The 21,450-nt window shown below is 47.7% G+C and overlaps 1 long non-coding RNA gene across 5 annotated transcripts in view; it reads left to right on the top strand.

Moving 5' to 3' along the window:
• Positions 1–21,450, top strand: part of LOC117872633 — a 43,328-nt gene that overhangs the window by 665 nt on the left and 21,213 nt on the right. For 2 of the 5 annotated variants that reach the window (XR_004644541.1, XR_004644538.1), the window contains exons 2-4: positions 1,862–2,016; positions 2,743–3,046; positions 17,235–17,527. This is a non-coding gene — a long non-coding RNA (uncharacterized LOC117872633). Of the gene's footprint in view, positions 1–1,861; positions 2,017–2,742; positions 3,047–17,234; positions 17,532–17,800; positions 19,140–21,450 lie in introns of those variants that run through there. The other 3 variants (XR_004644540.1, XR_004644542.1, XR_004644539.1) reach the window with 3 other exon arrangements.

The following is a 21,450-nucleotide window of genomic DNA, read 5'->3' as shown; positions in this document are numbered from 1 at the left end:
TGGTGGGCATCTCCTGGTCTCCTGCAGGGTGTGGTGCCCCTCCTGCTTGCCCTCCCTGCCTAGGCAGAGATGCCTGCCTCTCAGAGACAGTGGCCATGTCCATATGGTGCGCTTAGTCCCCCTCCCTGGCATCTGGGTGACTGCCTCTTAGGGGGTGGAAGGGAAGAGGCAGTGGGGAAGGGATAGGGGTGGGGGCGGGTAGGAGAGGGGAACTGACTGAGGCTATCAGGGGAAATCTTCCTAGCAGTGCAATTTCTACCTTGGGGGTGTGGATGGAATTGTCTCCCAAGGGAAGGCTGGAACTATCTCCTGTTATGTGTTTAGTCCATGTGCTCTGGCAAACACAAGTCCAGGCACCATGTTGGGGGGGAGATAGGAAGGGGAAACCTGAATTGTCTCCTAAGGGAAGGGCTAGTGATCATGTTGGAGGGGGCATTGCTGAGTCCTAGGGTTGAGTAATTCTCTGGTGATGGTGGTCACTGAATTGCTAATTGTCATTCACTTGCCGCACAATGGCTGGTGATGGTTGTTTAACATTCACCCAGCCATTTGGTCAAGGGGCCTTGTTGTTTCTTGGGAGTTGCCTTCTGTAACGTGTATAATTCCATCCTGGGAGTACAAATTCTGGTACTAAAGACCTGGTGCCTGGAGCCCATATTGCCTTGCACTGGGATTGGGAATTAGTGCCCTGACATGCAACTCCTCCTATTGTGCCAGTGTAGATCCTGCTGTTAGTACAGCTATTTGCAGGTGCCCTTGTGTTTAGCTGAACCTTTGGACTCAGTCCCTGAGTGTATCCCCACTAAACTGACCCTACTCTCCTGCTGTGTGGATCCCAGTGTGCTTGTACTGTGAATTTCTGGCATGCACATGTGGCTATATTTATCTCATTGTGCTGATAGTGCTACTTCCTTGGTGTGATGATGACGGTATGCTAAGATGAATCCTGAAAATAGTGTCCTGGTGTGATGGTGGTCACTCTGTGCTGTTCATGTGAATCTTGCATTTTTTGTATGCTGTGTTGGTGTAGCCCTGTTGTTCCCAGGAAATTAGAGCCACAAGGTGAGTGAGGTAATATCTTTTACTGGAGCAACTTTTGTTGGTGAGAAAGAGAGACAAGCTTTGGCGCTTTCACGGAGTTCTTTCTTCTTCCTGAAGAAGAGTTCTGTGAAAGTTCAAAAGCTTGTCTCTCTCACCAACCGAAGCTGGTCCAATAAAATATATTACCTCCCCTCCCCCCCATATTACCTCACCCAGCTTTCAAGGAGTGAGTTTTCATGATGACATGGGAAGTGCTCTGACTGGTCCTGACTTCTCTGTATCAGCCCCTCTAGCTTGCACTGCAGCCCAGTACCTGGGGGCTGGGGGCCTGCAGCGCTGAGACTCTGCGAGATCAGGGACTCACAGACCCAGCTGGGAGGGGAAGGGCACCTCTGTCTCTCGCTCTTGCTGCCTCCTTTTCCTGAGTGGCCTCATGATGCATAGATTCAGCTGGCTAGGTGCTGCATTGGAGAGTCTCCCAGTGCAGCCCTCCACCCCCTCTCCCCCGCCTCCCCCATGCAAACCCCCAACAGACCCTGCCCACCTCTGTCCGATTGTCTCTCTCATGCGGGGGACTGTGCCCCCCGCTTGCTCCTGTGTGCTGCCTGCTTCCAGGGGCCACAGATTGCAGAGCAGCCCCCTTAGGAGAGATTAGAGCGGCTGTCCCACTGGGTGCGTGCACAGCCCCGTCCCCCGAAGCACTGCTTTGCCGCGTTATATCCGAATTTGTGTTCTATCGGGTCGCGTTACCTCAAGGTAGAGGTTTAATTTGATATGTCGGGTGGCACCCTTTTTTATGTGTTTGCTCCCCTGATGTTAGAACCTGTCTACGCCACTGCTGAACGTTCCGCCTCGCTTCTCCTCCTCCTCCCCCCCCCCCCTGCTCCCCGTGAATCAGCTGTTCGTGCAGGAAGCCTGGGAGGGCTGAGAAGCAAGTGGCGGCTTTGTGCCCAGGCCCAGAGAGATGGAGCAGAGGTGAGCTGGGGCAGGGGGTGCGAGGAGGGCCACGCACCGCAGCAGATAACCCCCTGCTCCCCAGCTACGCTACCCCACCCCTAGAAGCCAGAGGGATCTGCTGGATGCTTCCTGGGAGCCACCCCAGATAAGCACCACCCAGACTCCCTACCTCGCCTCCTGGCAGGTCCCTCTGGCTCTTAGGGGCAGGGTGGGCACCCACTATGGTGGCCCATGAGACCCTCCTGCCCTGCCCCTGAGCTCCCGGCCGGAGAGGCTAGTCCACAGCTGTTCCCCCTCCCCCGCAGCTTCAGCTCGCCCCGCTGCCGGCGCATGCTCTGGGCGGCGGGCTGCAAGCTTGGCCCGGCCCGGCATGGCTGTAGCACCGCCAGCTACCTCCAGACAGCGCGGTAAGGGAGCAGGGAGGGGGTGTTGGATAGAGGGCAGGGGAGTTCAGGGGGGTGGGGATAGGGGTCGAGGCAGTCAGAGGGCAGGGAACAGGGGGATTGAATGGTGGCAAGGGTCCCGGGGGGGCAGTCAGGAAGGAGCAGGGGTTGGATGGGGCGGTGGGAGGCAGTCAGGGGCAGGGGTTCCAGGGGCAGTCAGGGGACAGAGAGAAGGGGTGGTTGGATGGGGCAGGGGGACAGTCCTGATTTTAGGGGACTTGTCCCGCGTCCCGACCTTACATCGGTCAGGACGCACTTTGTCCCGATATCCCAAACCGGCGCCACTCACTTGTTCTTCCAGGCCCCTGGGGCAGCGCTGCACAGCTGAGCTCCCAGCTGGTGTCTGCCTGCCAGCCGGCAGGAACCTACAGAATGCAGCAGCAGCCCGAGGCACACACAGAGGTGAGGCAGGCAGTGAGGAATTCTCCGCAGCTTGGCTACATGCTGGGGGTGTGTGGCTTGTAGACGCCAGCAGTGGGCATAGAGACTGAGTCCCCCCCGCCTCCCTCGACGTGACCCAACACGACCCGCCAGCGACGCGACCGCCCTAGGCTAGGAGCCAGAGCGGGACCTGGCTGCTGGATGCTTCCTGGGAGCCGCTCCAGGTAAGCACTGCTGGGCTCACCTGGCCCCCTGGCAGGTCCCTCTGGGGGGGGCTCCCCTCAGCCCCCACCCTGACCCTGTTCCCTCTGCCTCCCCCACAGTCCCTCCCCTCCCCCCGATCATCTCACCCGACTCACTGCCCTCAGCCCCCACCCTGACCCTGTTCCCTCAGCCTCCCCCGCAGTGTCCCCCTTGTGCCCCCCCACCCTCAATCCACTGCCCTCAGTCCCTGCCCCTGTTCCAACAGCCTCCCCAACATTCCTTCTCTCCCCTCACCATCATCTCACCCTGCATGGATGTGGAAATCTCTCCCGGATTCCAGGCTGTCGTTAGCCCCTGGGGCAAAAGATCAGCAGAGGTTTCCAAAGGGAAGTTTGCAGCCTTTGCTCAGACCCAAACATTTTCACTTAAAAAAAAAATAAATAAATACCCAAACCCATCCTGACACCCATCTGTTCTGTCCAGATTTGCTGTTATCCCTGTTGAGACCAAAGTGGTTTGAAAAATTAAAAATCCTTGACACCATTGTGTTGCTTCCCTCTGTGTTGCTCCTTAATCTGATGGACCTCCCGATAATGAATAAAGATGAATGCCCTGGGAGCAATGTGTCAGCAGACAGTTTGTGAAGTAGGAATGTGAATGCTGAAGCCCTCACAAAATGCAGAGGCTTTTCTTAACCTGAGAACTGAAAAAGAGCCAGATACCCTGCATGGGTTTGAAAGTGACAAGAGCCTAGCGACTGACCAGAGCAGCGCCAGGTTTGAAGTGACAAGGGTCTGTGTCATGAAGTCTGCATTTCCACTGAGGACTCTTCCATTGCCAGGGTAGCGCTGGCGCAGGTCTGCCGCCCGGCACAGCAATGCTGAGAGGTGCCAGTGTAGACCCAACCCACTGCCCTCAGCCCCCACTCTGACCCTGTTCCTTCAGCCTCTCCCGCAGTCCCCCCTGTACCTCCCACCCCGAACCCACTGCCCTCAGTCCTTGCCCTACCCCAAATCTCTTCTTCAGCCTCTCCCGTCATCCCACCCCCATCGCTCCCCCTGCTGTCCCACCCCCTCAACTTCCCCCCCATTCCAGTCCTGCTCCCCTCTGTCTCATCCCCTCCAAACCCTGTCCCTCTCCCCAACCCCCCGACCCTCCCCAGCCCAGCCCCATTGTCTCCCCTGCCCCGCCCCACTCTACACAGCTCTCTACCCTGTCCCATTCATGCTCCCCTCAGCCCCTACCCTGCTCCCCCCATCCCAGTCCTGTCCCATCCCTCTTAGCCCGCCAGACTCCCCCAGTCCCAGTCCTGTCCGCCTCAGTTCCTCCACCCTGCTTCCCCGGGTCCATCCCCACACACCCACCGACTTCCTCGACCTCCCTCCCCCCAATCCCACTGCCTGGACTCACCCCCGTCCCATTCAGGACATGCAGGAAAAAGAAGCAATGGGCTTTAATTGTAGCAAGGGAGATTTAGGTTAGACATTAGGAAAAACTTCCTAACTGTAAAGGTAGTTAAGCACTGGACAAATTACCTAGAGAGGTTATGGAATTGCAGTCATTGGAGTTTTTTAAGAGGTTAGACAAACACCTGTCAAGGTTGGTCTAGTGTTGTTATTACTCAGTCCTGCCTCAGTGCAGGGGTTTGACTAGATGACCTGTTGATGTCCCTTCCAGTCCTACATTTCTGTGATTCACACTGAATTGCCTTGTGCCACTTTCTAGTAGTAGTGGCACACAGTTCTCTGACATGCAGGTTTATAAAATTGTAGTTAATATACAGTTTAGAGCATAGCAGTTTTAAAGCTCTGCATGTTCAGACCAACTGAACTGAAAATTGTGGTCTATAGTATTCAAAACTATTAAGATGTGGGCTGAAATAAAATAAGCATGAATTGCTCAACAATATCAATGGAATCAGCATTGCGCTGCTATATATTGTAAAACATTACAGTGAAATCTTGCAAGTATTACATAGCACGCCGCCTTGCCCAAGTGGTAACTAAGCATAATATCTTCCTGTTTCAACATTCTTAACTTGTATCCCATAGCTCCTAAAAATTGGGGTTTGTTTTTTTTCAAACACTGAATACTGCTAAGTTATGAGTTTTAACAAGGTTTTTTTCTTTTAAACCACAGCACTGAATGTTATTCTAAAATTGTTTTCCAAATATTCTTAAACTCCCAGTTTATCCCCCTCTGATGTTCATTGTGAAAAGTATTGCAGGTCTAATAATAATATTTGGCACTTTTGTAATTCACTGTCCAACATGTGTTTTGTGCCCTCCTCTGGTGGATTTTTAAAGGATAACTGTGTAGCTACCAGCTAAGGGAGTTATATCTTGAACTCAAGTAGTAGAAGCTCATGCTTTTAAGTCTGGATGGCTCGGGTTCAATCTTTGGTGACTAGCTATGATGGAGGTTGCTACACTTATAATCCCTTTAATCAGAGGTTCTGAATATGCTTTGTTGTAGGCAGAGCTAGCCTATAGTTAAGCAACCGAAAATTTAGAATGGGAAGTGTTGAAATGTTGGGAAGCCTTATAATTTCGCCAGTCTGGAACGAACATCCCATCTGAGGGATGGGGGCGGGGAGAGAGGAGAGTGAGACAGGAACAGGAAACTGGGACAAGGAATCCAGAGCGGTAGTGGGGGGCAGTTGAAATCAGATGAGGAGCTGGGGCAGGTTAGACAGCAATAGGATAGACATAGACTGGAGGGGATGGGGAAGAAGGGTCTTTGACTACTAGAGACCACTCCATTCAGGAGCCTGGAATAGACCCAGGATTCCCGAGTTTCACAGTTCCTCTTCTGTCAGCAGATATCTGTGAAACCCAGTGGCAAAAAAAGTGTCTCGTCCCCCTATAGAGCTGATCTATCACATATAGGATGACAACCTACTGCCTCTGCCATCACTTACTCCATTAGCTCAAGTGGCAGAAGTCTGTGCAGTGGATCTAAAGGTTCATTGGCAGGGTTGGAGCCATGTGAGTTTCACGATGATTCCACATGCCAGAATTTCTGGGGCAGTTCAGTTTTGATTTTTACAAAAAAACCTGGGGAAATGCATACAGAAATAGGGTGACCAGATGCCTAAATAGGGGAATCTCAAGCAGGAGTAGAGAAGTTATTTTATTTCTGTATTTGGCACTGGTGCAACCACTGCTGAAATACTGTGTCCAGTTCTGGTGTGCACAATTTAAGAAGGATATTGATAAATTGGAGACTGTTCAGAGAAGAGTCACAAGACTGATTAAAGGATTATAAAACATGCCTTACAGTGATCAACTCAAGGACCTCAATCTACTTAGCTTAACAAAAAGAAGGTTAAGAAGTGACTTGGTTATAGACTGTAAGTATCTACATGGGGAACAAATAGTTAATAATGGGCACTTCAGTCTAGCAGAGAAAGGTAGAGCATGAGCCAATGGTTGGAAGTTGCAGCTAGACAAATTCAGACTGGATATAAGGCATACCTTTTCAATGGTGAGTGTAATTAACGATTAACAATATTCTAAGGGTTATGGTGTTTTTCTAAAAGCTTTTTCTAAAAGCTATCCTCTAGGAATTATTTTGGGAAAGTTCTATGTCTGTGCTATACAGGCGGTGAGACCAGGTGATCACCGGATCCCTTCTGGCTTTATAATCTCAGAACTAGGTACATCAATTCACATGCAAAATTCTCATTGAATTCAATAGGTGTCTTTACCCTGTGGCTTGTGGTGCAGGCTGCAGCAGGGGCCATACAACCCCTCTTGCAGCTTCCTAGGGCCCCCTCTCATGGCTCTGTGCACCTGTGTCTGTCATTGTTGTCCTCTTCCCCTCCCCGCTCGCCCAATGTGTCCTGATATTTCACTCTTGCAATCTGGTCACCCTACCTGTGAAGAGTGGCTTATACTGCAGTCTGCACCAGGGAGTGGGGCTAGATAGTGACTGGAAGTAGCCCAGACTGAGGCAAGGTGGGGGTTCCCCTGGGTGGGGAGACCCAGAACCCAAGAGTGTGGGGGTAATGCCAGGGGGGGCAGCAACCCAGAGAAAGGGGCACCGGGGTCCGGGAGGGACACAGGGGCCCAGCGGTAGCGGATCACAGGCCGACAGAGGATGCTCCAGAGAGCTGGTGAGCTAATTCCCACAGGCGACCAGCAGGAGGCGCTGCCGGGTGAGTCTGCGCCCGCTTACACTGTTCTGTCATATTTGCAGAAATCAATGTTCTATCTCATTAAATGGTTTTGTTTCATCTAAGTTTTGTAAGTTAGACGATTCAATAATATATCACAATATTACTTGCACAGGCACTCTTATGTTCAATGTTAGCACTTTGCATACTGGACAATGGACAGTTAAAGGCCCATTTGAAGTAGAAACATTGTTTAAGCTAACAATTGCTCCACCTCCGCAAGTTAGCTATGTGGGACCTTTTGTTATTAAAAAGGATGTGGTAAGTCATGATGATAGATCCTCAATTTGCTCTAAAGAAAATTATAATGCCTATCCAACTTTCCATCATTCCATTGCACCTGCCTTGCGCACCTTATGTGACGCCTCTGCTAATGGGATGGAGGGCATGGTTAGAAGGGATTTTGCCACCCTCCACACAACAGAGGAAGAGAAGAGATGTTGTAGCTAAGTAATTAATGCAGTGGATCAGAACTTCCTCGCCAAGAGAATAGGGGATCTAGGACATGACGTTTCCACCTTGTCAGAGCCCTTGTCATCAGCATTGATGGGGCTGGGAAAGACTGAATTTAATATTGTAAACATCCTTCCCTACTGGTTAGATATACAGGAACAGGATCATCTGCAAGTATTGGGAGCTCTTGGCATCCTCCAGTCAAACCTGTCTGAGGTATTTACCTGTGTGGAAGCCCAGCAATGGCTGTTAAGTGTAGTAAAATCGATTGTGAGACATGCCCTTGGAGTTAGAGAATCATCAGAAGTAACTCCAATAAGTTTGAAAAAAAGTCATAATGAGTGGTGGAAACTCGTTAATTTTACATATTATTCCCACAATGAGACCATCATAGCACTCGTACTTATATTGAAGTCAGCAACCGAGGAGAACATCCACCCTCTGGTTCCATTGGTACTCTTCGCCAATCAGTCCCTACTGGTGCCAATCGAAGATTGCAAATGGTACCCTCGCAAAGGCAAGGAATATAAGCCAATCAACCTACAAGCCTGTACTGAGCAGAAGAGGTTGGGGTAGACTTGTACATCTGGAACACTGGAAGAAGCCCATGTGCGCCTAAACTTCCAGTCAGGGGCATATAATTATGAATTGCACCACCACTCCCTTAATAACCAGTCCGCCACAGTGCAAGTAGATAAATATTGTTTATGCATAAGAAGTTTGTGTCCAGAATTTACTGTAAATAGATTCCATAACATTGTTAATTTCACCATAAATATATGTTTATGCAAAGTGTTTAGTTTAAGGTGTTGTAACATAAATGTCGCCTTGCATGATTTAGAATCGGAGGTTATTTAGGGTTACCATATTTCAGCAAGTAAAAAAAGAGGACGGGAGGAGCCCCACCCTAGTCCTGCCCTAGCCCCGCCTCTGCCACTTCCTGCCCCCCCCAGAACCCCCAACCCTCCCCCCGCTCCTTGTCCCCTGACTGCCCCCTCCTGGGACTCCTGCTCAGAACTGCCCTCCAGAACCCCACCCCCTATTTATGTACAGGCGTGACTACCTGCCCTTTCCTGGTTACTATACGCGGCCAGTCCACATCCACATCCAGTAGTTAAAAAAAAAAATAAACTAATAATTTAAATTGGAATTTCATCCATTAATAAGTATTTATTATATAGTTAAAACCATTCTATTGAAGGACAGATATTGAATAACACTAAATATGTTAATGTTCAAAACAATATTAAAAATTTGAAAATTTAGAGCATGGAAACCAAAATAGCTAAAATTTAGTTTTGGCAAGATACACGGAATGGAAACTCCGGGATCTTTACCTGTCACTGAATATAGCCATCATACCAATAGTGGAATATAAAACAAGTCTACATATACTCTCCTTAAAATTTTTACTTCTGTCCATTCCCAATAATTGTAACAAATCATTATTACCTTCACTCCACTTGCCACGCGCCCCAAGCACAAAACCAAAGAAGTGGATATTTTTACCTCCCGTTAAGTTTTTAATTTCTTCCTCTAACTCAAGATAATAAGCCACCTTCTCACTGTGGGCTTTTCCAAACTTCCGGCATTATCCTCCCATCGCACTGTAACATCAACCACCACTGCTGTATCTCCTTTTATAAATATAATATCCGGCTTTCTTAACTCACCCTTACTATTTCTCAAATGGGGCTCTATCATTGCCTTCCACCCTAATTTACCAACCTTATCTACAACTGCAGACACTACTCTATTATGCCTTTTTATCCTAGCATTCTTAGTCTTATAACATTGTCCTGAGATATGGGGAACAGTCTCCCGCACTTTACCGCACCATCTACAAAGAGCATTCACACCTCCTCTTCCTCTTGCTAATGTCTCCCTAGTAGGATAAATATTTGCCCTAAGCTGCAATGCTGCGATATACGCAGACGATTTAACATTACTAGAGTTTCTAAAAATCGAATTACTAATTAAATCATTTTTAAAATATTTTATCCCTATTCCCTGACATCTCAGTTCCGACCATCTTAAAAATTCCTCTTCCCTCCATTTCTTGGGATGAGATGTTACTGCACTAAATGACAATATTTTATCCACAAGATTTTCTCCTGCATATAGATAAGATAGGTCCATCCAATCATCTCTCGAGACAATATGTCTCCTCCATTTACGAATTAACATATTTGGGATTTGCACACTAAACTTAGTGAGAGCTAAACCACCATCCCTACCTCTAGAATAAAATATCCCATCTGTGGTACACTGAGGTAAATGTAAAATCTCTTTAACTATTTTTCTAACTAACACATCAAGATCGTCTAAAAGATTAAAAGGGGGTTCTATTAAAAGAAGATTATAAAATAGCTTCGGTAAGATGTATGTCTGTAAAATTAATATTTTTGGGGCCGGTTTTAATGGGGCCTTAATTAAATTCTCACTCCAATCTTTCAATTTTTCTTTAAGTACCGGTCCCCCTACACCTATCCAGGGATCTATTCTAGCCCCTAAATATTTTTTCAAAATCCCCTGGTTGAACATATTCAATCTTCTCTGACCCTATCTGCCAATTATCCTTAGGATTAACTACATAGGTTTTATGTTTAGTTAAAATATGAAAGCCTTTCGTTTTCTTCACATTAACAGAGAGATTAGTATTTTTACAAAACTCCTCTAAGATACCCAAATTTTTGATCATTCCTTTATATGAGCTACTTAAAATTGCCACATCATCGGCAAAAGCCAATGACGTGACACTATTACCCTTAACATAAAAACCACTTCCTTCTACTTCTAATCTAGTTAAAAGGGGATCCATAGCAATATTAAACAAAATTGGGGACAACGGGTCACCCTGCTTGACCCCCCTCCTAATTAAAATAGACTCAGTAGCTTCATCACCCACCCATACCCTAGTTGTGCAATTATCATAAAGGTCCCTAATAATATCTATAAAATGTTCATCTATACCACATCTTCTCAACCCGGCTATTATATGTCCGTGTCCCACAGAATCAAATGCTTTAGCCAGATCTACGAACACTATTGCAATTTCATTCTCATTTCGTTTAGCCCCTTTAATCAAATTATCTAATATAGCAATATTTTCCTCACACCCAGGGGCGGATATAAACCCTTTCTGTCTACTACATATCTTAACTGTTTCCACCAGTCTTTTTGCTAATATTTTGGTATAGATTCTAATCCAAACTGACCCAATTGTCAATGGTCTCCAAGATGTTAACTTCTTCATTTCCTCCTCATCTTGTGTCTTTGGTATTAAAATTGTTCTATTTTTCTTAAATTCATCTGGTACCTGTCTATTTAGAAACCATATATTAAAAATTTTTGTAAGTATTAAGGAGTCTAAATTAAAAATATCCCACAAATTGCTCACTTTTACTTTATCTGGGCCAGGAGCACTATCTTTTCTTATTTCTCTTAAAGCTATTCTAATCTCATCCACAGAGATCGGACTCATTAATATATCATTATCCGCATTCTCTGTGGATGATGGCCACCCTATCATATTACCATGTCCAATTGTTCCCAAAATATTTACATAGTATTCCTCAATTTCTTTCATAGGGATAGCACACTTAGCCTTATCTGGCTCTCCCATTATAATGCGAGTCAATCTTCTTCTATCCTTATCAAATAATTGTTGATAGAATTTATACTTAGCTTTCTTTGTAGCATATCTCCTAATTGCATTAAATTGCTTCCTTCTCCCCTCCTTTCTCATCTTCCCTTTTCCTTTATTCCTCAACTCTATTTGACTTTCATTTCTAGGGTCCTTTCCCTCTACTAATGAATAACATAATTTTTCCAACATTGCCCATCCGAGAGCTTTTGTTAAATCCTCCTTTAATAATCCTTCAATTTCCCCTAAACTATTTATTATTTCTCTTCCCTCCCTACTTTGTTTTCCCCGTTTACATATTTTCTCCACTAAATCCACTTCTGGATGTCCTTTTAGTGGGAAAATCCTCTCTCTTGGGGGCGGAATTTCTAATATATTTACTCTAATGTCCTCTACCTCAGTCACTTCCTCCCTATCTCCTGTTACCACTAACTTCTTCTTTGCTAATTCTAGTCTTTTATCTGATATTTGTTTATTCGTTTTGGTCCTCATCTCGCTCTCAATACATTTATTTATATTCCTTTTCCCAATATATTTCCTTTCCAACTGTATAAGCTGCGCAACCTCATCTTTGGTCCATATACGAGATCTAGTCGATCCCTCTTTGATCTTACTTTTAGCAGCCATATCTTCTTTTCTTTGCTCATTCCTCACAGCAGGGTGTCTATGTCTACAGTGTTGGCTCAATCCAGATCTAGTATGAAAACCAAGCCCACAGACCGAGCACGTATGGCTCTTCATTGGGGTATCCGCCTTCTTGGGTATGCACTTGGGGTAGTGGCAAGCTATATTATGATATTGAGAAGATTTTCCACATTTACTACATACAACTCGTATGGCTTTACTTTTATGAACCACATTAATGTGTTTGGCCCATTTACCAAATGTTGGTAATATCTGGGGACATATTGGACAATTAAAACTATCAACGGGATACTCTAAATAAAAAACCCCATCCTTCCACGAACTACTTTCTAATATATTTATATTACTACCAGTACTGTTAAGATCCTTATTACGATCCCTATTAAAATCAGTACTTGGTCTAAAACTATTTAATAAACTAGACCCATTAACTAAATGAGCATTAAGATATCCTGATTCCCTAACATATGGATCATCAAATGTACTTAAATACTTAAAATCTGGATTAAAACTGTCCATAGTTAAATCATTAAGTGTCCCTTGTAAAAACCATCGGTAAGATAGATAAAATCTCCTCTACCTCCTCTCCATGCTCCACTGGGAGGACTTGATTCTCACTCTCATTCTCATGAGACTTCATTATAGTCCACACCATTTTATCCATTGGTCCAGCGACCCTGATCACACCCCTAATATATTTAACACTGTCAGCCGGGGCATCAAAGCCAACAGCGGGGGCGTTATTAACCCGGTCCAGCGCCAATCCGGTATAAAAATATAAATTACTTTTTTCCATAGCTAAAAGATTTACCCTTTCCAGGGGGAAACTTACCCTTTCCAGGGGGAAACTAACCCGTGCCTGGGGGAGACTACCCTTACCAGGGGGAATCTAACCCTTACCGGGGGAGTCAACCCGTACCTGGGGGAGGCTACCCTTACCAGGGGGGCATCCATGTGGCACCATATGGGGCTGCCCAACCCCGTCCCACACCCCACTGAATGTGGGATGTGGGTTCGTCCTCCGCAATCCGCCTGGCTATCCAAGCCAGTTACCGACTCTCACCACGAGGAGGTAGCGGTTGGACTTGCAATGCAGAGGCTTTCCTCAAAGAGGGGTCCCAAACAGCATAATGTCGAGCTCTAACGGGCGTGTGAGAAAAGGCTCAGATCTTGGTAGGGGTTGCCCCTATTGACCGGGCTCACGCCACTCCCACCTCACCGATAACCCATTCTCTCACTACCCTCAGGCAATGTTTCCGTCCAAGCCCGACAGCTGAGAGGGTCCAGAGACGCATGGAGAGCCATTAAGACTCGCTGTTCCTTGTCCCCTAACTTCCCCCTCCTAAGACCCCCCACACCCTAACTGCCCCCCAGGACCCTACCCCCTACCTGTACCCTGACTGCCCAAAACCTTATCCACACCCCCACCCCCAGAAAGCCCCCCCCGTCTCTTGACTGCCCCCTCCAAAACCTCCCTGCCCCTTCTCCGACCCCCTGGCTCCCTTGTTGTTGGCCTTCGCCTAACGTCTCTGTGAACTTGCTCAGGACAACGGCCTGAGCCGTTTGTCCTGGCAGGCTGGGCAGCAGTGAAGGGGGGGCGGGGGAGGAGCTCCAGACTGCCGGAGGCGATCTGCGAATGCAGGGAGGGAGGGAGTGCTCTCAGCTGCAGGGGCGAGGAGGGGGAAGTGGAGCAGGGGCTCTCTCCGGCTGTCAGAGCCCCATGTAAGTGGCACCATCCAGCCGGCTGCCCTGTTAGCCGCGCGTGCTCTCCATGGGGGGGGAGGGGGGAAGTCCGGACATTTACAAATTCCCCCCAGACGCTATTTTTAACTCAAAAAGCCGGACATGTCCGGGGGAATCCGGACGAATGGTAACCCTAGGTTATTCAATCAGAATATCATTTGTATGACTATATTGAGCCCATACATATTGGAGCTGACCTAGAAGCAATCAAAAGGTTATTACATTATAAACAGCTCACGTATTACATCAACAACTTAAGGTCAGAAGTCTTAAGACCCTCCTTACAGTCCATCATTCTGTAGCTAATATAAAGCGAATCCTTAAGAAAGTAAAGGAGGAAACTACACTGGTGGGAAGGTATTTTTAGTACAGATGCGAGTGAGACATGTGCTGCTTGGTTCACAATGCTTCACCCAGTCATGGTACTTTTAATAATAATTTAATTTCTCAGATGAACATAATGAAGTCCAAGTCTCCTTCCCCCTCCCCCCAACATCACAGGGAGGCAGCGCATGTGGTGGCGCAAGATGGCGGCGACTGGTGAGCTCAGGCACAGGGCTCGGTGTGGTTGAGCTTCCCCTTGCAGGGCACAGGATGTGAGCAACTGGGTGAGAGCCGGGGGTGGGCAGGGGGAACTTCACAGGGGACCCTTCCTGCGTGGGGGGGGGTACCCCTGCACCGCAGGATGAGGAGGTGGCCCAGATTTGGTGCCTCTGGAAGAGCAGCAGGGAGCAAGTTTCTAACTGCGCTGCTGAGAGGAGCCACTCCTGCGCTGCCCCTTCCCGCGGGGAGCCCCTCACCGCCTGGCTGGCAGGGCCGGCTTTAGGCTGATTTCGCCGATTTCCCTGAATTGGGCCCCGCACAGAGCTGTGCCGCTCTCCCGGAAGTAGTAGCTGTTGCTGCTAGGCAACCAGAGACGCTGGCCGGCAGAGGCAGAGGCTGTTGCAGGTGGTGGGGGGAGAAGGCACATGTGCTTTGCAGCCTTTCCCTCCCCTCCCCCCTGCACTCACCTGGAGGAGACACCAAGGGGAGTTCCCGTCCGGTGGGAGACAGGAATCTCTGCAGTGTGGACCTCACTCACCTGAGCAGCTGCTGGGGCTTCCGTCGGTGAGTGTTTGACCCCGTGATTCTCCATAGGTTTGTAATATTGGGTTGGTTTTGTGGTTTTCGGTGGTGTTGCTGTTTGAGGGTGAGTTTGTACCTGCCTGTGTCTGTTTCAAAACTAAACTCGGGATCATGTAACCCAATAAACCCAGGAAGAAAGCCCCGAGCTGGTACTTAGTGCTGTGAATTCCAGGTGGGGGGGGGGGTTGGACAAGGAAATCAAATACATCAAGAGGGGAGAATGCGAAAGGTCTACAACAGGCAGGCTGAGACTCTTATCTCCCCCCCCCCCGAGAGAGGGGAAACTGAGGCACAGAGTGATCTGATTCCCCTCCCCAAATTATTTTGCAAAGGAAGGGGACGGGGGCTCCTATCCAAACCAGTTCCCTTCCCATCAACTCTGCTTCCCCTGCTGCAAGACCGCTGTAGGGGCTGAATATTTCCATTAAACTCTGGCTCCTTCGTTTGCCCTGCAACAATAAAATAGACCGGCTTTGGGGGGAGGAATAGCCCCCCCCACACACAAAGCTGTGTCGACATTAAGGGTTTTTTTGGGGAGGGGGGGCACGATAATATTCCAGATCAATCAAACGCCCATGTAAGTGGCACCATCCAGCCGGCTGCCCTGTTAGCCGCGCGTGCTCTCCATGGGGGGGGAAGTCCGGACATTTACAAATTCCCCCCAGACGCTATTTTTAACTCAAAAAGCCGGACATGTCCGGGGGAATCCGGACGAATGGTAACCCTAGGTTATTCAATCAGAATATCATTTGTATGACTATATTGAGCCCATACATATTGGAGCTCAGCTTTCTAGCCATCCAGCAGTTCTAGGGCAAGGAAGGAAGGTGCTCTTGGTGCAAAGTGGTCGCAAAACAGGGGTGAATTTAGCGGGGGGGCGGTTCCAGTTGAAATCCCGCCCAATGCAGCCACACAGAATCGGTGGCAGCGCTGGGAGAGGCCAGGAGTAGAAGCTGGTGGCCCGGGAGTGGGCGGACATTTGCCCTCAGTCCTGGGCTCTGGGATGGACTAGGCTGGCTGGTGGGTTCAGTCTAGTCTTCCAGCCTGTTGCTCTCGCTGGGGTTTGTGGTTTTCAGCTGGCTCCACCGAAAAGATCAAACAAGCCCAGTAGAAAAGCGGGGTGAGAGAGGCGGGAAGGGGTTTGTAAGGGGTTAAAGTGACCCATCGGCAAAAGAGTAAAACCAAGTTTGACTGGGTTTCCCCCCAGCCACCACTCCTGCAAACACTGGGCAAGGGGCAGCCCCATCCCGCACCGAGGTGATAGTGAGGGGCAGCAGGGGAGGAAGGAAGCCACATGTAATGGCAGTCCCCTCCCCTCCCCTCCCCCCCGCACCCACCACCCTCTCTCCGGCCCCCAAACTCTGTCCCAGAGCCTGCACCCACCCCTCCGCACTCCCTCCCAGAGCCTGCATCCCTCCACCCATCCTGCACCCCACCCCGTGCCCCAGCCCGAAGCCTGCACCCAGCACCCAAACTCCATCCCACTCAGTCCTGGGCAAAGCTCTCCAAGGGTTGCAGCTGTCTGGAAGTGCCTGCCTTCCACACCTTCTTCATTCAACAGGGCAATTGATTACAAAGTGGGGGGAAGTTCTTATTCTACTTCTAGCAAAAAGACATTTTTCTTCTCCCTTAATTATACTACCTTAGGGGCCTGCTATATTATATTACAAAGGTTCAATACAAAGTCATATAAAAGTTATACAAAAATGCATAATGCAGAGATTTATCTACAACTGCATTGATTGACTGCTGCGTGCAGTAATATAGTGACCCCTGGGTCTCTGAATGAGGCTTTATACTTGCGGGGGGGGGGACGAGCGGCGAGCAGGTGGGCAAGCGGCGGGTGGGCAAAGAGGCGAGCAGTGAGCCAGCAGGGGTTCTAAGGGTGGGCATGGGGGTTTCTGGCAGGAGAGTTAACCTGCATTTACAAAACACTCCGAACAAAAAAACACTCTGTGCTCTTAAAACATATCTTTTCTTGCTTTAATTTTGAAAATTCAGTCACTAGTTCTTTTAGATGCAGTTTTCCAGCTATTTCATGCTCTATTGATATTGACCAGTCCAACAAATCTCTTGCGCCATTGTTGAACGCAGATATGTTTTTATCAATTTTAACTTTGAGAAGTTACAATGCAGGAAGACCGATTAAACAATTTGGCAGTCATGTCAATTGAATGCGAAGTAATGAAGAGCTTAGAGTTAGGCAATATACTGAAAGATTTTGTCAAACAAAAAGCAAGGAAGATAAAGTTTTAAAAACATATAGGTGAGATGTACAATACAGTTCCTCTTAATGAACTTGATATTTATAATATATGATGCAATATGTATGTAATATATAATTTTGTTATTATTTATATAGTCACGGAAAGTAAATAATACATGGAAGAAATTAGAGGGTTTTTTGTTTTTTTTTAAGTCATCCCTGCTGGGGCCCTGCCGAAACTGTTCGAATTGGGCCCCGCACTTCCTTAAAGCCAGCCCTGCTGGCTGGGAGGTGGTTCCTCAATCGTAGCTGCCGCCGAGAGCACGTCATGCACAACAAGAGCCTAGCAGGCAGCGGCGGAACGGACAACGGGCAGACAGACTCGGACAGTCCCTCGGACCATTGAGCAAAGCAATCAAGTGGCTGCTGTTGGAATGGAGAGTGGCTGTGGACTCCAGATGGTCACACGACACGGATCTCTAGCAAATTCAGCACCACGCCACACAGTAGGTAACTGTGGCTCAGGTCAGCTGGCTCCTCTCACTTCCTTCATTATTATTATTATTATTATTAAGCAGACTGAAGTGGGAGCAACTCTGGGCTGTGTGTGTGGTATGGTGCACCTGTGGTGGGGGGGGGTCTGGTGGGGGCTGGTGGCGTGGCTGGGAGGGCAGGGGATGGCACAGCAGGAGACAGAGGTCTGTGTGTGGTGTGGGGGGAAGGGGATGGTGAATTGGTCAAGGGCTTGGGTTGGAGGGAGAGGGGGGTTCGCAGGTGGCGATGGCATGGATGGGGAATGGGAGCAGAGGCTATAGGAGACAATGGCATGACTAGGCTGGGGGCTGTATAGATCACTGTGTTAATTTAAAAAAAACTTTCAATAAATTGATTGGGCTAGTGTTTTGGGCTACATTTTAAGTGCCTTTGGGCTATTGATACAGTAGAAATCTGGTCACCAATAATCATGCTGGTTTTCTTGAAAAGCAGAGGTAACAGCACTCATTGATAAATCTGTGAAAAATACATGGCGTTGGCAGTAGTGTGAAGAGATTCTTTAAATAAGCTGTATGGACAGTGGGTACGGAAAACTGCCGTTCCTGAACAGGGTTTTTGTATTGATTGTAACCAGTGTCTGAATGCACTTCTTTAGTGTGACATCACATTTGCAGTGATTATATGCATGTTTGTTTTGTATTTTTAGTGTACATGTGCAACTGTTATATGATAAAAAAAAAATGTTGCCTCACTATGCTCCACAACTTACATTTTCAGTCTTAGTTACTTTGCAGTGCTCCCACCTGTCTCTCCCTGGATTTGGTTTGTAAAATATGGTCACCTTACCTTAAAGGTATCCAGGTATGGACACTATACTTCTCACCAGTACCAAAATGATTTAATACATCTCCTGTAGAAGTCTTTAGAGAAAACATTTTGAAGAGGTCAGACAAGCCGAGTATTTTCTGTCTTTGCTGATGAAACTAAAGATGCATTAAAAAAAAAAAACAGCTGTGTCTCCTTTTACACAGCCATTGAAAAGGAATCATTCAGGAAAGAACTCTGGGCTGCTCCCACATGGATTCAGCATTTAGATTTTCCATTTCAAAAATGATTGTTGAAGAACTACAGCATTTGAAGCTTGATATTAAGTATGATGGAGCATCTGTGCGTAACGAGATTTTTGCTTTCAAGGTTCTGAAATACCTTGCAGCACCTTAATAAAGGCTTGCAGAAAAACCCCAGAGGGGTTTAAAAACACCATAAAATTCACTTTTCCCAATTGACATATGTGACGGGGCAACTCTGCCCCGCACTAGCCCTGGAAGTGACAGACAGGTAGCTCTGTCAGCGGAAGTCTCGCCCCAGCCATACTGGGCATGCTCCAAATGCTCCGTGAGTATAAAAGGAGGGAACTCAGCTCAGTCTGGGGTGGCAGCCGAAGGAGAAGGACCTAACCAGGCAGCTCCTACAGAGGAACAGCTGACGCTCTCAGAGCCGCTCGGAGCAGGGGCTTCTTCTGACCGGCACGAACCCCTACCGGGGGAGGAACCAGAGGAGGCGACGGCCCCGGAGACCCGCGGAGGACCTTGGGATTCGTGGGCGACCCCAACTCCCAAACCGGTAGGAACCAACCTGGGGTGGGTGACAGACTGGTACCTTGCCCCCGGTAAGCCTCAGCGTGTTTCGGTAGGACCACCCCCGCTGAGCCAGCAGCAAGGTCCTGCTGCCCTGTAACTAAGGGCTTGTTCTATGGACTTTGGTCACTGGGCCGTGTTGCCCTGTAGCCAAGGGCTAATTCCCTGGACTCTGGCGATTAGGCTGTGCTGCCCTGTGACGAGGGGTGTATACCGTCACAGGCTCATTCTATGGACTCTGGCCACTAGGCCGTGTTGCCCTGTAGCCAAAGGCTAATTTCCTGGACTCTGGCCATTAGGCCGTGCTGCCATGCAACCACCGGCGGTTATATGGACTTTGGCCACTAGGCCATGCTGCCCTGTGTGGATTGCCACGGGCACACAGGGGCGAAAGAAAATGCAGGCCTGTTATTTACCAGGCTGCACGTGGCAATAGACTATATTGGTAAGGGATGCAAGGAGAGTATGGGTCACGATGCAAACTGCAGACACACACACACAAACAACTAAAATTAATCAATTTCAAGTTTTATTGGGGATAATTACAAGGGGTAAGGGAGCAGCGTTTGATTAGCTAATAGAGTTAATGAAACTTAAAACACACAATGACTAAAATATCTACTAACAATATTTATAAACAAAGATGCAGCATTTAGTAATAACTGATACTTATAAATACAAACCAACGCATAACGACCGGCAAAGGTAGAAACTCTGTTTGAAACACGTGAGCTGAGAGAGAGGCTTCGAGGTGATCAGGCTCGGTTACGGGTGTACACAGGATTCGTTTTTCTTTCTCCTCTCCTTGCCTGCACATGGCAGGCAGGCCCATAAAGTACCAACTATGACATCATAGAAGCGTCATAGGGGACGGGGCCCAAAACCTGTTTGTGTTCGTTTCTGATTGGCACAAGCAAAGTTTACACCAAGTAGGGGAGCAGGTGCCTCAAAGTCTGTCTTCGCCCCCAAAAGGTGAGGAAATGCATATTGTTTTAGAATGCGTGCAACACTGAATGACAAAAGAAGAGGCCAGGGTAATACCGGTATGGGCAAGTTTTACAGGATGCAGACAGGAACTCATCTCAACATGCCCCCGTGCCCTGGCCAAAATAGTTAGGCCGAAAACCTAAACTTCCGAGTCCGACTCCTCATCCCCACCTACGAGGGGATGCGCTTCGGGGGTGAAAGCGATGTAGGCCGAGGCCACAAACTTGTGAATGCAGGCTTTAATGAAGGCACATCCGAGACAGAAAAGAGCGAGCCCAACTAGAAGGGACACAAACAGGGATTGGAAATAGGATTTGTAGGGCGCAAGGCCAAGCCAATCGAGCCATGACCAAAACTGGAAGGACTCTCGGACAGTAGAGCTCAACGTTTGCAGGTCTTTAACAATTGAGGACAAATTAGGAGAAATAGAAGGGAAAGAAACGCAGCATTTATCAGCAAAGTCGGGATATACTTCAGCAAATTTAGTACAAAATGAGGAAGATTGTAACACATATTGAATCATTAATCTATTTTAAATACTACACTGAACAAGGGAATTTAACTGCTGATTAATTAAGGAGAGGCCCTTGCCCGTAGTATTAGCAAGCATTTCAATAGCAAGGGATTGAAACAGCACTTGATCACATAACATCATATAACCAACAGCGTTAAAACTAACAATAGAGGAGGCGAGGGAGGAAGCTGCTGTTTGCAAACGAGTCCAAAAAGAGTCAGTACTACGATGGTGTCGGTGGCTAGATGACAAGGTATAAATACCTCCGCCCTGTAGATACAGGGTGCCAATGGTGCATATACCCCGGGGATTGGGAGGAAGCACAGCAAATGCAACATTACCGCAAATCCAAAAATGACCGGGTCTTAAGGAAGAAACTGTGGTATGGCTCCACCCATTATTGGTTACAGAATAAAAGCTGGATGCACGACTGATGCATGCAGCCTCAGCATGATGCATATGCTGGGCATGAAACAGATACGTATGTGTTATGGAGGTATAGAAAGTTCCAAAAAAATATTATAATTAAGACAATAAGAACAATTAATGGGAGGGGGATAGGTAAAATTAAGAGTGGATTTAGTTAGGGAGGTATTAGCATAAGAGAAACTCCACATAGAACAATTAGAATAAGTATCAACCCAAGTAGGGGCTGGGGTTAAACTATTACTAACAAAAACCCAACAATGAGATGCTGGAACTCTTAATACTCTCAATTAAAGGAAAGCTATGATCGCTTCGACCTGAAGCATTAAGAACAGGAAACACATAAGAATTAAATTGTGAAGAACAATTA

The sequence above is a fragment of the Trachemys scripta genome, chromosome 2 (genome assembly GCF_013100865.1).
Source record: "Trachemys scripta elegans isolate TJP31775 chromosome 2, CAS_Tse_1.0, whole genome shotgun sequence".
Lineage (NCBI taxonomy): Eukaryota > Metazoa > Chordata > Testudines > Emydidae > Trachemys > Trachemys scripta.
Note: the sequence above shows the minus strand (reverse complement) of the source record. Positions and strands in the feature narration are given on the sequence as shown.